This window comes from Ovis aries, chromosome 2 (assembly GCF_016772045.2).
Source record: "Ovis aries strain OAR_USU_Benz2616 breed Rambouillet chromosome 2, ARS-UI_Ramb_v3.0, whole genome shotgun sequence".
In the NCBI taxonomy this organism is placed as follows: domain Eukaryota; kingdom Metazoa; phylum Chordata; class Mammalia; order Artiodactyla; family Bovidae; genus Ovis; species Ovis aries.
This window is the reverse complement of record NC_056055.1, coordinates 24,201,441-24,212,038: the sequence shown is the minus strand read 5'-3', so window position 1 is coordinate 24,212,038 and position 10,598 is coordinate 24,201,441. Positions and strand designations below refer to the sequence as shown.

The 10,598-nt window shown below is 52.0% G+C and overlaps 1 protein-coding gene across 7 annotated transcripts in view; it reads left to right on the top strand.

Moving 5' to 3' along the window:
* SEMA4D (semaphorin 4D) overlaps nt 1–10,598 on the top strand; it is a 125,725-nt gene that overhangs the window by 68,182 nt on the left and 46,945 nt on the right. The window lies entirely within an intron of this gene.

Genomic DNA, 10,598 nt, shown 5'->3' with positions numbered 1-10,598 from the left:
GGTGAGGCTGGCCCACAGCCAGCCTTGCAGATGAGGGAAGAACCCGTTCCCAGGACCAGGGATCATGCCTCTTCTGTCTGAGGTCAGCCCACCAGACACACTCTCCCATCCCAGGGGGCAGCAGCCCACCCCGAGGGACCCAGTGGATCCGCCTGTCAGACCCTCCACGGTGAACTTTTGCCCCCTTAGAATTCCTGCTCCATGTCCTGCAGCGTGAGAAGAGCAGGAGTCAGGTGGACCTCCTTGGGGGCAAAGGTCATCAGGGATCCCCACTGGACGAGAAAGGCCAGACCCTGCATCTCATGCTCACGGGGAGCCTAGCACCTTGCCCAGGCCTTGGGTTGGTCTTAGCAGGGGGCGCCCGAGGAGGATGTTCTGTGGTGGATGGCATGGCCAGCTGGCCACATGCCAGGGCCAGTTCTGTAGGAAGCGAGGCCTCCAAGCTGTATCACCTTCCACAGAACGGGGATGTCTGATGTGTGCTCACATCCCTACTTTCTATCAGCTGAGTAAGTCGGATGGTCAGAAAAGAGATTAGTGAAGCACGATTATTCACTTACTCAGCCTTTAAAACCACATGCATCTTACCCAAGGATTCTGAAATGTGAGAAAACTGAACCCTTTCCTCCGGCCGGCACTGTTCCAGACCCATATTTGGGGGCCCCTTCCTTCCGTCCCTGCATCCTGTCTCCGCATCCTGTGTCTCTGGATGAGGATGCTTAGCCTGTGTGAGGTAGCGAGTGTGGGCAGTGCCCAGAGGCCATTCCCTGACCAGGGGCCTGGCGTAACCACAGCCTATGCTGAGGAAGGTGCCCTGCCTCTGAGCCCAGTCATTCTGGGCCAAGATGCCGCCCTCCTCAGGGACGGGGTGGCAGGACCCTAGAGGGGGTGGAACTGGTGGCCTACTTTGTGTGGTTTAAGAATGTTCTAGAATATCTCTGGGGCTTCCCAGGTGGCTCAGAATCCACCAGCCAATGCAGGAGACAAGCAAATATGATCCCTGAATCAGGAAGATCCTCTTGAGGAGGAAAAGGCCTGGAGAATCCCGTGGACAGAGGAGCCCAATGGGGTCCATGGGGTCGCAAGAGCGGACACAATTGAGCAACTAAACAGCAACAAAATGTCTTTAAGATTTTTCAGTTAATTTTGGTTCGCGTGGATTGGGAGGATAGACCTCCTGGCTAGAGACCCCTCTCTGGGCCTCTGTTCCTGCTTCATTCCTAACCTGCCCCCTAGCTAGGATCTCAGGGTGGAGGTGCCTCCTGGGGGCTGCAGGACAGAGTGAGGCAGATTAACCCCTCCGCTGGAGTTTTCCACCTGGAAGGTGACAGCGTCATGGTGACACACCGGCTACCCCTCTTCCGCGTCTCACAAGTTCTGAATCATCTGGAACATGACTCAGGGCTCAGAAAGGGATGCCCTGCCCACTGTGGAATTCCATCTGCTGGAAAAACAGGGCCTTTGTGGGCCCTGGGGGCCGCTAGGCTGGGCTCTGGGCAGATTGCAGGTTAATAGAATTGGGGTCCGGCCAGTAGTGGCTTGTGATGGTCTCTTCCCTATGTGGTGGCTGCACAGTGAAATCCTAACTGTGACTTGGACTTAACCTCACCCTGGGGATTCTAGCGGAGGTGACTCCCAGGCATCTTCCTGCCGTCCGGAGGGACACAGGCCTTTTCTAATCTGGCCATCTAGCTGGGCTCCATACCCTTCTGACCTTCCTGGTAGTTCCCAAAGCACCTCGGGGTCAGACAGACAGAGGCCCCTTGGTCCACCATTGCCTGGCTGTAGCTGGTGTGGTTTGAACGTGGTTCAAAGGCAGCAGAGTCTCAAAATAGCAAGCTTTGCCACAAGGTGCTCAGCTGAGTCCAGGGCTGAGTTGACGTTCCTGGAAGTCTCCTTGAAGGGGTGTGGAAGCTGGTGAATCAGACTCAGAGGTCTGTGTAGGCGGTGTGTGCACAAATTCCTGAGGGGAAATTGGACCTGAGATGATGGGGTGATGACTGTTCCTTTGTGTCCTGCCAGGGTGAAGTGACCTGGGCCTTCACGGAGCTTTTGCAGAAGCATGTGGGTTCCCTGACGGGTTTGCCAAGCCGGGAGGGATGGCCATGTCCAAGAAGGGGGCAGGGCTGAAAGGACAGGGCCTCGTGTTGGCTCCAGCCCTTGCCCATTCAAGTTGGATGACGGCCTGTGGTCAAGCTGGCCTCACTTCATACTTCTGCTGTATATTTTTAAGGAATCACTAGATATGAAGTAAAGAGAGTGGCATTTTGTGGTTTTGGACTTAAAAAAGAAAGCCCCATTTGGGCCCGGGCTTGGTGAGGCTCCCAAGCCAGTCCCTCCTGCCTTGGCAGAGACCTTCTTGTCCTCTGCAGCCGGGTTGGGTCTGGGGGCCCTGTGCAGGACAAGAGGAGTCCAGTCTCCTGGTGCAACCACAGGTGCTTCCTTCCATGTGGACACCTGGAGGAGGCCGTGACCACCTGGGGGTGTAGGATGTTGCCTTGGGTACCCCCTGCATGCAGTCCTCCACCTACCCCAGATTCCAGATGAGTCTTTCTGGGAAGGTTCTGTGACATCTTCACCAAACGGTGAAGGGAAGGAACCAGTTTCTGAAGTGCTTGCTGTGGAGCTGGGATGACCCCTCGTCTCTGCCCCGAGTTCCTGGAGAAGGAAGGGTGGGAGCTACTGGCTCCAGGGCAGAAGGGGCATCAGCTCCAGCTGGAGACACAGAGCTTCCCCAGAGCAGCTTTTGCCTTGCTCTGACACACCCGCCCCACCCCCAGTGCCATGGACCCTCCCAGAGCCCAGGAGGTGCTGACAAGGCCTTTGGGTTCTTCAAAATCCTGGAGGGAGGGAGTCCCAGCTCTGATCGTGGCTCAGATCAGTTATTGCATTTTTTGTCTGTTTCTCCTCCATAGCAGCAACATAAAACCTGTCTCCCCAGGGTTCGCTGGGGACTGGAGGTCACTGCCACTCCCAGAGACAGCAGGAGGCCACGTGCCTGGTGGTGTCCTGTGTCCAATGCCAAGTCTCTTGCCCCACAGGCCACTTCAGGTGGCCATTGTTTATGATCAGGCATGTGCACACTCCAGGGAGTTGCCCGCGGGGGATATGGTTCCCTGACTCACTCACAGTGGTAAGGGTCTAATGCCCTGGGTTACTCACAGTGCACTCACAGCAAAGCGCAGTAGAAATCTTCACTGTGAGCAGTGCTGGCGGAATCCGTCAGGAGTGCCTGACCACCATCTCACCTTCGCCTTTCGGTAGGATATTCATTATTCCTATTGCTTATAATTCTTCACAAGACCCAGTAATTGAATCTCAGCCAAATCCAGCCATCCATCTCTGAGGGCAGTTTTCAGGCTGCCCTGTCCCATGAGCCAAACTGTAGTGACAGCTGGGATTTGGGGGGATAAGTGTGACGGAGATGCTTCCAGTGGGGTGCAGCTGGGATGTGTGGAGCAGAAAGGCAGGACCACCCTGGGGAAGGCAGGCAGTGTGGTGGCGTTTCTGCTGGTTCTCAGCCCCTGAAGTCACACAGGGGGCTCCAGCCAGGGTGTCTGGGGTGAGTCTGGGTTGTGTGCTCTCTAAGCCCCGTGGGAGGGGTGTGGCCTGAGGGGGCCCTGCGTGGTGCCATGGCACATCTTGTAAACAGAGGGTAGAGGTCACTCTGGGCCAGCCAGGTCCGGTTCTGAAAGAAAGTTGGAGCCTTTTCCAAGGTCACTGGACAAAATCTCTGAAACTGACCAAAGCCCATAGCAGCTGTTGCTCTGAGCCTCCCAGGTCCCTGACCCCTTATTAGGTAAAATACTGATGCTGTTGCCCGCCCTGGAGCATCCTAACCAATCATGTAATGCCGCCATTCCAGTAGGAATTTTCTCTGGAAAATTCCAGAGAATTTTGGGGTGGGGAGTGAGGCTATAAAAATTGGCTACTAACCTTCAAAAGGGGTTGGCTCTTCCTTGAGCCAGCCTGATGTTCTAACAGCTCTAATGAACTCTATTCTCTTCTCATTCTGCCTCATATCTGGAAATTCTTTCCAGCCCGCGCATGGACCTCGGCAGAAAGGGCTTGATGGAGTTTGGAGTCAGAGGATGCATCCAGAGTTTAGAGCTTTTCAGGTTCATGGACCAGGGGTTGGTAGTAACAGCTGATGTCATAACAGTGTGTTTTAGAAAGAGAAGCTTTCAGTCTAGGCCGGCCAGATCACAGAGTAGACCACCGTGGGGGTTGGTGTTGGCTTGAGAAACCCGCTCCCCGCTCCACCCCCCGACACTTGTTTCTGCTACAGGGTGGCTGTGTGTGGCTGGGAGGTTCTGGTGGATCTTTGCCAGCACTGAGGGGTGTCCCCACTGTATCACAACAGTGCAGTGTCCTTTTGTTTCTGTGTTAACATTGATTCAGTGTAGCAGGCACTGTATGTACTACAGTATACTCCTGTAGTGTGCACGTGTGTCTCAAATCCCTCATTCATGCAGCTTCCTCAGCAGAGTAGCTGAGAGGTTGAGGGGTTAAAGGAGTAGGTGAGGAGGTGAGGGTGCTGAGGGAGTAGTGGGGGTGGGGAGTGAGGTGGGGGGCTGAGGGAGTAGTGGGGGTGGGGAGTGAGGTGGGGGCGCTGAGGGAGTAGTGGGGGTGGGGAGTGAGGGGGGGGCTGAGGGAGTATTGGGGGTGGGGAGTGAGGTGGGGTGCTGAGGGAGTAGTGGGGGTGGGGAGTGAGGTGGGGGGCTGAGGGAGTAGAGGGGGGGGGAGTGAGGTGGGGGGCTGAGGGAGTAGTGGGGGTGGGGAGTGAGGGGGGCTGAGGGAGTAGAGGGGGTGGGGAGTGAGGGGGGCTGAGGGAGTAGAGGGTGGGGAGTGAGGTGGGGGGCTGAGGAGTAGTGGGGTGGGACAGTGAGGTGGGGGTGCTGAGGGAGTAGTGGAGGTGGGGAGTGAGGGGGGCTGAGGGAGTATTGGGGTGGGGCAGTGAGGGGGGCTGAGGGAGTAGTGGAGGTGGGGGAGTGAGGGGGCTGAGGGAGTAGAGGGGTGGGGAGTGAGGGGGGGCTGAGGGAGTATTGGAGGTGGGACAGTGAGGTGGGGGCGCTGAGGGAGTAGTGGGGGTGGGGAGTGAGGGGGGGCTGAGGGAGTAGAGGGGGTGGGGAGTGAGGGGGGGCTGAGGGAGTATTGGGGGTGGGGAGTGAGGGGGGGCTGAGGGAGTATTGGAGGTGGGGCAGTGAGGTGAGGGGCTGAGGGAGTAGTGGGGGTGGGGAGTGAGGGGGGGCTGAGGGAGTATTGGGGGTGGGGCAGTGAGGGGGCTGCTGAGGGAGTAGTGGGGGTGGGGAGTGAGGTGGGGGGGCTGAGGGAGTAGTGGGGCTGAGGGAGTATTGGGGGTGGGGAGTGAGGGGGGGCTGAGGGAGTAGTGGGGGTAGGGCAGTGAGGGGGGGGGCTGAGGGAGTAGCTGAGGGGAGTGGAGAGGCTGAGGGAGCAGCTGAGGAGGGCGGTAGTGACTTGTTCGAGGTCACACAGCTGAGAAGTGGCAGCACCTAGACCTGAACCTGGGCAGGCTGGCCTCAGAGTCTACACTCTGGCCCCCACACTTTGCAGCCTTCCCCGTTAGGGGGAGAATAAACATGAGCTGAATTAAGGCACTTAGTTGCCTTGAAAGAAGTATAAAAAATGCTCTAGATGTTGACTGTGTTTAATAGCATGGAAAATACGCCTTTTCAAAAATAGCTTAACTAATAGAAAACTGAGAAGTGAGTCAAATGAATATAAGTCATGCAAGTTATGTGCAGTATTTCCCAGTAGAAGGAAACAAATGTGAATAAGTTCTGAGCCTGTTTTCTGCCCCACCCCCACCGGCCCCCTCTGCCATGTGTGTTAAGGGCAGAGCCTTAGGACCTTTTCCCGGTGTTCTCTCTGTGGCCCCTGACCTCTGCAGATAGACTCTGCATTCTAGAAAGAAAGCCTTCTTGCTCAAGTTTTGCTGGTTGTTAAAAATCAGTCTTTAAAAATTAAACAAAAAAATCAGTCTTTAAAAGTGAATTTTAAGTGGGAAATTGACAAACGATCTGAATATCCAGCATTATCATATTTAATTATGCAACATGCAACAGTGCTGGGGAACCCTGCCACACGTAGGATGGGGCACAATTCCTGCTGGGCCTCTCTCTCCTCCCTCCTCTGGCCTCTCCTCCCACCTGGCAGCTCGACTGCCCATAGGTCCCTTGTTCTTTCTTGAGTTCCAGGTCTCTGTTCCTCTTGCTGCATGACTGCCAGCCTGCCCCTCCCACTTCCCAGGGTACTTCAGCTGAGGCTGTGATCTGGGGCACTCACCTGCACTGAAATGCTTTCCTCTGTCTGAGTTTTCTTAGGATAAACAGTGCCAACAAAATGTCCAAAATGTCGGAGAGCCTGGAGATAATGTCAGGTCTGCTACTGTTCTTGAAAACTTCCATTTTGATGAAGTGCATTTAGTAAATTTCAAAAAGGGAATCATGTTTTTAATAGTTACAATAACTTGTGTTTTGAAATTGCCATAAATATTTTCTCCAACTTTTTATTTTCCACTCTCACATGTAATACATTTTACTTTTAATATCAGATTTAAAATATTTTAATTAGGAAAGCATGTGGTAAGAATTCAAATAGTACTGAAGAATACACATCATCAAAAACGAAATACAGGCAGAACTTCCCTGGTGGTCCAGTGGCTAAGACTCTGCACTCCCAACGCAGGAGGCCTGGGTTCAACCCCTGGTCCGGGAACTAGATCCCGCATGCTGCAGCTAAGACTGGGCTGCTGCTGCTAAGTCGCTTCAGTCATGTCCCACTCTGTGTGACCCCATAGACGGCAGCCCACCGTCTATTGGATCCCAGGCTTCTCCGTCCCTGGGATTCTCCAGGCAAGACATAGCCAAACAAATAAATAAAATATTTTTAAAAAATGAAATACACCCCTGCTTCAGACCAGAGTCGGTTTCTAGTCTCTCACTGCCAGCTGATCTTGACCAAATGCTGATCTAATCAAATAGTTTTGAGTAAATTATGTACACATGCACTTGGTCACGTACCCTGTGTCTGCACAAATAACATTCTATGATACTGTTGGGAACCTTAATTTTTACTGAACGAAGCATCTTGAACATCGTTTCATCTCTGTGACCTCTTTGTTTTTGAACAGCTGCACATCCAGTAGATGTGCCATAGCTCATACACAAATCAGCTAACACACAGGTAGTACACGTGCATGTGCACGTTTATACATACAAACACATATGCACACATGCACATAACTGATGGGCCATGGACTTCTGGGTAATTCCAGAGTTTTGCTGTCAGCAGTCCCATACTTGGGCATCTTGTACACGTGGGGGTGTGCCCAGCTGAATTCTTGGTAGAAGACTGCTGGGTCAGAGGGACTGGACCTGGAATCTTGGCAGGTGTCACTCCATGGCCCCGGTGCATGTGAATGTTACCCCTAGAGACGGCGTGTGAGTGGAGTGCCTGGGCACCTCCAGGGTGGGCTTCTGGGCTGAAGTGAGGAAGTTCAGCAGATGAAGCTCGAGGCTCCTCCCCATCCACAACCAACAGAAGCTGGGGTCCTGCTCCCGGGAGAGTGTGGCTGTGGCCCCAGGCACTGAGCTCTGAATTTCCCGTGACAGGAGGAGGCTGTCAGAGCCCTGACTGAGGGGGTGTGGGGAATGTGCTTACACATGCTGGGGGCCAAACCCTAATATTTATTGGGTGGTCCCAAAAGTTCATTCAGATTTTTGCATAAAATGTTACAGAAAAAGCCAAATAAACTTTTTGGCTTACCCAGTATATCTCACAAGGTAGGTGATTGACAAGTTAGGTATAATTGGCTCTGCTTCACCGGGAGGGAGAGTCCTAGTTGATAGTTTCTCAGTGTTTCCTAGCCACTAGACACTGTGTTAAGCTCTTCATACAGGTTAGTCATGGGTCTTCACAACAACCAAATGAGATACGTACTATTATTAGGCCTACTTTCTGGATGAGGACACAGAGGCACAGAAAAGTCCAGTAACTTCCCCAAGCACATACAGCTGGAAAATGGAGATGCCAGACCTCGAACGAGGCCGTTTTCACCGTAGAGTCCTATGCCTGGGATGTGCTTGTGTCTTCTCCATGCGCTAAAGAGAACACTGGGTTACTGCTGAGGCAAGGGGCCTTCAGAAGGTGAGGTCACGTTGGCAGAGTGTAGGCGAGATGCATGCCAGACAAAGACCCCCTTCACCGGGGCTCTGTGCTATTGTTATGAACAGTCATGAGACAGCTGCCTTCAGGACATGGACACTGGGGCTCCCACACCCTCCTACAGGGTTGGAGGTGTGGTGGTGCGGGGGTGAAGGTCAAGTTTCTCCTGCCAGTGTGAGAGGGAAACACTTCTCTCCTGGTTTATTTCATTCCTTTCTTCTGCAAATGGACTGTGCATTATGTGAATTAAAAGCACATATGCAGAGTCAGGGGGACTTCCTTGGTGGCTCAGCGGTAAAGAATATACCTGCAGTGCAGGAGACACAGAAGACACAGGGTCAATTCCTGGGTCGGGAAGGGGATGGCAACCCACTCCAGTATTCTTGCCTGGAGAATCCCATGGACAGAGGAGTCTGGCCGACTGCTCCATGGAGTCGCACAGAGTCAGACACTGAAGTGACTGAGCAGGCACACATGTGCATAGTCAGAGGAGATACATGATTAGAATGATAATGGTTAGAGAAAGAAATTCACAGACTTAGAAAATGAACTTATGGTTGCCAGGGGGAAGAGACGGAGTTTGGGAAGGTCATATACACGTTGCTGTATTTAAAATGGATAACCAACAAGGACCTACTGTATCATGCATGGAACCCTGCTTGGGATTATGTGACAGCCTGGATGAGAGGGAAGTTTGGGGGAGAGTGGATAAATGTGTATATGGCTGAGTCCCTTTGCTGTTCACCTGAGACCACCACAACATTGTTAATTGGCTAGACCCCAATACAAAGTAAAAAGTTTCAAGTTTGGGGAGAGAAGAATGATATGGTTAGTAACTGCATATAGAGCATGTCTTTTGCCTTCTTCAGTGTGGTGATAATTAATTATAGCCTGTGGGTTTTATGTTGGGAGAGAAGAGAAAAATTGCTGTGGTAAAGGGTGCAGACAGTAGGGGCCCCACGGGGCCTCGCGGTTGACTGAGCCGTTAGTGTTTTCACTCAGGAACATGGGGGCTAGAAGCTGTTTGACAGGGGAGATAGGGAGCCTTGGCCTGAAGGCGGAAAATGAGGGTGCCCACGTCCAAGTGCATTGTGTGAGGTGATTAAGACACACACACATACACAGACACACACCTACCCTCGCCTGCTTTCTTTCATCTGTTGCTCAATACTGTGAAATTCGAGTGAATATGATACGAGACTTGTCCTCCAACCACACAACAAGCAGCTCTGGGCTTCTGTTTATTGAAGTGACAAAGACTTACTGAATTTCTAGAAGAGTTTTTCGGTTTTATAATTCTTGGTATTGGTGTTGTTTACCTAAGCCTCTTACTTATGGGTGACTCACTTTCTTGTTCCCTGAAGTGTCTTCAGCGGTCCCCAGGTGGCCGCTGTGCCCCGCCTGCCCACATGATAGGAAAGCCCCGTGTGAACAGGTTCATCCCACGGGTCACTGCGTTTGCCCGCCACCTGTCCATCAGTTGTGCCAGCCCCTCCCCCAGCATTTAAACAGGGGACATAGGTTCTGTGTCTTAGATGGATATAACTTTGTCCAGGGACACTTCCATGCTGGCTCATCTGAAGATATTTTTGCTTGTAAATCGGCCATCAGAAGCAGCTGCTGGTATAGGAAAGACCCAGACCCAGTCATAGGCAGCACAGCACAGTGGGGTGGGGTAAATCCCAGCCATCTCTGCCTGTCACTTTGAGGTCTCATCTGCTGACCCAAGCTGTTGAGCACCAGAGGGGGCCCTGGGTGGCCCTGGAAATCATGTGTCCTGGGTGGACATGTAAGAGAGGGGTACACACTGATCTCTCTGCTGCAGACTTGATGGTCCCACTCGCCGGGGGCTGTGTGGGAGAGATGAGACAATAACCGTGTTTCCAGGGAGCATCTCCTACTTCTCAGCTGTCTTAAGAAAAATGGCAGGAATTGTATCAACCCTTAAAGCAAAAGAAAAAAATAATTCCAACCACACAAATTGCTAGGGTTTGATTCTGAGATTTAAAAAATATGTTGGATCATTTGCAATCATAGAGGGGTCAGCATCCATTTAACCAGCCTCTAAGCCTTCTTTAATCCTACACGGTGACCTCTGGTTTTGCAGTTCTGATTCTCTTTATCTGAATCAGTGATCTTACTGGATTTGAGGATTCCTATTTTGAGGGCTCCATCCTGCACTGGGAAGGGGTAATGTATAATATAGAGGCTGGCTACACAGCTGTGGAAATTCTGCCGTTTTGGCTTAAAAACAATGAAAATGAAAAAAAAAATGAATTAAATGGATCCTTTAGGAAATCATTTTCTTGTAAATCTGTTTTTCCTTCATTGCCTGGTGCCTTTGGATTTCAATGAAGATGAGTTCTAAAGAATACATATCTGAAGTCAGTAGACAATAGATAATACTTTTT